The sequence below is a fragment of the Coturnix japonica genome, chromosome 23, assembly GCF_054131305.1.
Source record: "Coturnix japonica strain WE chromosome 23, WE-NBRP24, whole genome shotgun sequence".
Classification (NCBI taxonomy): Eukaryota; Metazoa; Chordata; class Aves; order Galliformes; family Phasianidae; genus Coturnix; species Coturnix japonica.
The window spans coordinates 6,969,467-6,975,646 of NC_140685.1; positions in this window are offsets into that span (position 1 = coordinate 6,969,467).

Consider the following 6,180-nt stretch of genomic DNA (forward strand, 5'->3'; position numbering starts at 1 on the left):
ATTTTAAAGGAGCTGGCTCGGACAATAGCTTATCAAAGGCTGAGGCCAGCTTGAAGTTCCTTAACAGACTTTGGAGAGCTCCATGAGCACTGAACAAAACCAACAACCATGTATTACTTTCTTATGTCCAATATTTTCCTCTGAAATCTCAGAGACACGACACAAGGATCTGCACCTCTCCTCTTTAAAGCAGACACAAACATTTGCTTGCGTGATGACAAAGAAAATTAAGGAACTTGTGATCACTCTCACACTATCTTGTGTTTGCTTACAAGAAGGCAAGCTCAGTTCTTTTAATGTCAGTTCTGTTCTCCAGAATTGTTCTCCAGTAGCTGAGGTACTAAGCTATGACTCAGGAGAGATAATTCCTAGCTCAACTGCTAAGCAGCTATACAACCTAGGGCAAAGTGCCCTTTGTCTGTCTGCTCTATTTAGACTATGGGCTCTTTGAGGTAAAACCAGCTTTTGACTGGATATTTGTACAGCACATAATACAATGGAAATCCAGTCTCAGTTTGATAGTTCTGTAATACAAATTAATAACAATAACTAGACTTGACTGCTTGACAAAAGGCAAATAGTTCGGAAAAAGCTGTCTTAAATCTTTCTATCCCACTTCCCCAGACCAAAAAAAAATCTACAAATGTTATTTCTTTTGGCAGCTGAAACCTAATCCTACCTTGGTTAGCATAACAGAGAGAACAGGAAGTGCTGCGAAGGAATTTTTCATTCCCTGGGACGTCTTTGATCCCCCTCCCCTCCCTTTTCCTATCAGGTAATTTTCAAATCTTGATGTTTCCAGTTAGTCTATGTATCTTCTTGTTTTGTCTACTTCAGTCAAGTGTTATTTAACATCCATTTCATGGATGAAAAACTGGTCTGCGTTTAGACTCTGCTGTTGTGTAAGCCGGAACCTGAGAACTTCAGAATCCCAGAAGGGAATACAGCTAAAATTCACAGCCTGTGCTGCTGGAAAGCCTATGACTACTTTGCTTTAACAAAGACAAGGTGCACTCATACATTACTTAAATGCCAAACAAATCATTCAGTCATTTTCTGTTGTAGCCTCCACTTCTTGTCACTTAGCTCTGGTGTCTCAGTTCAACTTTCCAACACATGGAGAACAGTTTTTTCCCACTATACATGTCGATTTACGCTCATCTAAAATGTGCAAAGCTCAAAATAAATTAATGTCTGCTTAATATTTGGGGTTCTGAAGGAATGACTCCTATTTCAGTCCCACATGGAATACATCTCATGTGGGAAAGCTTTGGACAATGAAATAAGTAATAATTAAAATATGCATGACCCTCAAAGGGCTTAATTGTCACACACTGCTGAGTGTAGCCTCACGCTCGTAGCAGATACAAGTCTGTAGCACTACAAAGCAGGAGATGACAACACACTCGAGATAAAAATGATAACAAGATCAGCTTGGAGTACATAATATGACATACCCTTTGCTTGTGGATGACTGTTTCTGTCACACAAGCTGGAGCTTCAGTAGCATGTGCAAAGCACGCTACTTGGAACTGTGGCAGCTGCATATGTAGTCTTTCCGTTTCATCTCTTCCTGCGTTGAATCAATCACTGTTTGCCTGGTTTGGTGTTTGTTCAATGCTGTATTTCTTTATACATATTCATTATTCATTATACATATATATATGATTTTTTTTTCCCTAAGCTGTATTATACAGAACAGTTACTACTAAATATTGCGCATGGTTCACTTTTTCTGATAGAATGACTCACTGTAATTCTGCTTAGTAGTAATGAAGAAACATGACTTGTTCTGGCAAATAACGCATGATAATAAACAGTGGTTTTGTCACTGATTCCTTTATTTGCAAAGCTGTCTATAATTGGAAGCCACTGGAAGATACTGACTTGCTTAAATGATTATTACCGTTGACTGCAGAACTGTTAAACTTGAAAGATGCTTACAGAACTGAAGTTAGACTCAAGTCTTTATTTTTTCTTCTCTCCTTTTTCTTCTTCGTACAGAGATGACAGCGTTGCTTCTTCCTTCTCTTCTCTGAGAAAATGATCAATATAGATACAAAAAATGACTGGAAGGCAGAGTAAATGTATAATTTCCCTCCTCTTTGTGACTTAAACTTGTGAAAATCCAGAACCCCTTTAATAAATTCCATTTTATAATAACCTGCACATGGAGGTAGATTCTAGGCCATTATTGACTTCACTGGTCCTGAAACCAGGGCATTGCTCAGAGCTCCATTTACAAAATGTATATACCACTGTTCTGCAGTCTTGCTTCCAGCTATTTACAACTCCCCAGTGCCTAAGAGCAAACAGCTGGGGAATGAGTTAGGGACTCAATGGCACTCTTAGGATTCAATGGCACTATGCTTTTCTTTTCCATTTTTTCCCCCATTTAAAACTGGAATCTTTTCAGCATTGTCAGAATAGAACAGGCAAACAGAGTGTGCACAGAATGAGACAGTACAAAAGCAGTCGATACCACCAGCGATGGCGTTTGTTTGTCACTGCTTGCAAGTACAGATGCTGTGGAGATGCGTGGCCTAAATAGGAGCTTGTGCCTGAAGGATCAATGTGCACTGGCTATGCACCAGCCTTTAAGTGTGTGTAATGGGCCGTGACTGGCTGTGACCCACCTTTTTCTCAAGCCCTTCTGGGATGGTGTTTGCTAAGGGGACTTATACAGGTAGGAACTACGCTTGACTTTGTGAGGATGACTCTACCTCATCAACCCATGCAAGAGCCAAGGACATATTAAGTTTATTCTTATTTGTCTAGAAGGGTGGAAGTAGGAATTACAGACTACAACTTCCATTGATGTAATAGGAGAAGGATGGACTTAATTTGTTGCAAGCGGAGGAAACTAAATGGAGATTATCTCTCTTTTCATATTAAAGAGATCATTTGCAGCCATCTCAAAAACATTTTCCCCCATTGTCAAACATAGACTTCTCCTTGTGTCTTCTGTACTGAGTTATTTCTTGCTTCATACACAGTGGTATGACAGCACATGGCCTACACATGTCCCTGAGGTCTCCTCTGCACCCCTTGGGTCTTCATGCAGTCCCTTGGTGCACCCTCTTGCCCAGCCTGGCCCCTTGAGGACAACTGCAAGCTTTGGGCTTGTGGAGGCTCTGAGGGAGCACAGAGGGAAGAGGGAGGGGAACAGCACACAGAAATAACAAAGGCAAAGTGTGTGTGAGGGAGGCAAAGCAGCCCTCAGCCTCAGACAAGGCTGCTGGTAGGAAGAGCAGCTGGGAGCCATCTCTAGCAACAGGGCTGCACAGTTGCCTCCAGCCCAAGTTCAGGGTTCTGCAGAGTTCAGGCAGGGATCGAAAGTGAGAGACTGAATTATACAGGTTTCAGCTTTCCTGTGACAGGACCTACTTTTAAGAAAAACATAAAAATGAAGGATGGTGAAGGGTTTGTGTTGCCAGGTGGCCAAGCAAGAGCCAGAAGTCTGCAGCAAGGCACAGGGCACCACTGTTGGTCTACTGAGTCACCTCCAAAACTGCTTTGCTTCCATGACCTGAGATGGGGAAATGTGGCATCTGAAGCACAGCAAATTCCATCCCAGATTCTGGTAGATTTTCTTTAAAGTCAATGGGAGGGCTTAGTACAAACAGCATGCTGATGATGATGGAGTATTTCCAGGGGGATGAGCCCACATTGGAATTACTGACAACGCTGAAAATGGTCAGCTTCCCATTATTGCAACACCAGAGAACATGGTGGTTTGACCGCTTCCTTTCACCCTTTTTGCCTCCTTTCCTGCAATATTTAAGGGAGCACAACTGACATAGAGAAAGGAATTTGAGAAGGTCATTGGAAAAAAAAGAGAGAAGAAGAATTTGGCATGGCTGTACAGATAATAAGACTTAATGATTTTATTTTCAATTTCATTTCTGTGCATTCTTATGGAAACAGTCTATTTTAGGGTGATAGTTCTTCACTTAAAAAATAAAAAGGAGGAACAATTAGTGGAATGAAACTGAAGCGACAAACTGTGCTGCATTGTCAAATTCTTTTGTGCAACTATTCTCATAGACTTAATGAGTTGTAGGCATGTTTTTTCTTGCCTGTGTGTCTTCCTGGCTTTCAGAGTGCTAGTATAGAAATTATTTTGAAAAGCAATGCAATAAAATTTTATTAGACAGAACAGGCTGGTTCTGTCCTGGTATGGACCAATTGCTGTGTAGGACGGAGGAAGCCACATGCCAAGCACAATAAGGAGTGAAGCACTGGAATGTGACACTGGTATTTTTCTCCAATTGATTCTTCACCTTGCAGGAAAGATTTTACTCTACGGGAAACACTTTCCTCTTATTCATTGACAGCTGGGAAATAATGGAGTCGTTCATCAAACAGTTGTCGTAAAAGACCAAAATAACTCTGAACCCCTACAACAGCCCCTCTGTAACCATAGGAAAGACCTCTGCTAATCCTGTCCTCTCCCCTGCCAAGCCAGGATTGCTTTTTGTGCTGCAATTTCTGGTTCTTTGGCTAATCTCATTTCAAATATTCCAGGAGATGTGGCCTCGATCACTTCTCCTTGCAGCTTGTTGCAGCTTAAGAGATAGCAGCGTCAGAAAGTTTTCCCTGCTATCTAGGGCGTATATTTCCTTGACCTCATCCCTTTAATTATAGCTGTTTCATATACCCCACTAAACCATCCCTTTCCAACGCTGATGTTATGTTTGGTAAAACGAGATGTACAAATGAGCAGTATTATTTTACTTTTATGAATCAGTCTCTCCAGCTCAAAATCACTGTTGGTCACCTCTGAATGTTGTCCAATCTGTTGATATCATTTTGGTATGGAATTACTCAGAACTAAATGCTCTCATGTCTTTACATAAAGTCGTTGAGATTCTCTTTTTCTTTCATATGTATCCTTTTAACTTCTTTTTCCAATTGTTTGGCACATATGTTGGGTAGAAAATACTATATTTAGAAAATTCCTTTTCTACCTTGTGTAATGCTAGACATAGAATGTCTGGGGTCAGTTCCAGGTTTCACATGGCTGTGGCCAAGTCTTTTGTTCACCCACATAAAAAATGAAAGTTTTATTTACCTGCTAGGAAGAAGTAACATTGAATAGCTACATTCACTTTTATAAGTACTCATAAATGCTGTTTACATCATACATCTTGACTATCAGATTTTTAGCTGCGACTGTAATACAATCCTGTAAATTGGCTGCTATCTAAGATACTTTTTTGCTGTTCTGTGTTTAAACAAGGATACAACCCAGCCTTTGCTCTGAAGGCAAGTGGTTGAAGAACAGCCCAGCAGTGAGGCAGCTCCGCCTGATCTGCACAGTCTGGCTTTCTGCTGCAGTCCCTTCTCTGTAGTGCAATCTGAGCTCTGTGCAGAGTGACCAGGCACCACTCTCAGACCAGAAAGGTTCAGTAGGTGAGAACACACAGTCGGATCCTTCAGGGATACCAGGTACAAGTATTTCCACAGGCCTATCTTGATGTCATCAGTGTTTCACATAAGGTGTATGTTAAGACTCTAAAGATCTTTAAGTGGGATAAACAAGATACGAAACCTACACTGAGGAATGAGCGTGCAAGCATTTCTTGTGGAGATTTGAAGAAGCTGTTTTCTAAGTTTAACATGAATTCAGTCACTGTTCTTCTAATAGAAGTAATTAAAAAGATCTCAAAGGAGAACATTCATATCCAAAAGCATCTCACTTACAATAACCACCATTTTCATTGATGCCACAGTTGACAAACTAGGAAAAGTCCTCACTCAAATGTTTTGTTTGAATGTGATGTATTTGATATGACAATCATAATGAAACAGTGTTTTTTTCCCCGTTAAATCAAAACATTCCCCCAAAAGTTGTAAGAATTGTAGGCAAAAAGTGAAACGGGGTGTGGAAGGGAGGTTTCGTGTGAACAGGAGGAGATTCTTCAACTGCATTGTGGGAATAAACATGACCTGAGTTACCTCATCGAGACTGAAATAGCTTCTGTATGTCTGAATGCACATTTCTGAGAGGTATGAAAAAGCTGAAGACTCTCTTGCCCAGGGATGTCATTTTTGATTAAAGAGAGGGTTAGGCCAAAACCACAGATCCCAAAACATCTTAAACTTTTCCAAAATGTAACTCCTAATCTGAATTTAACATCTGTGTCTGTAATGAGCTGAACTAAAACTTGACCTCCA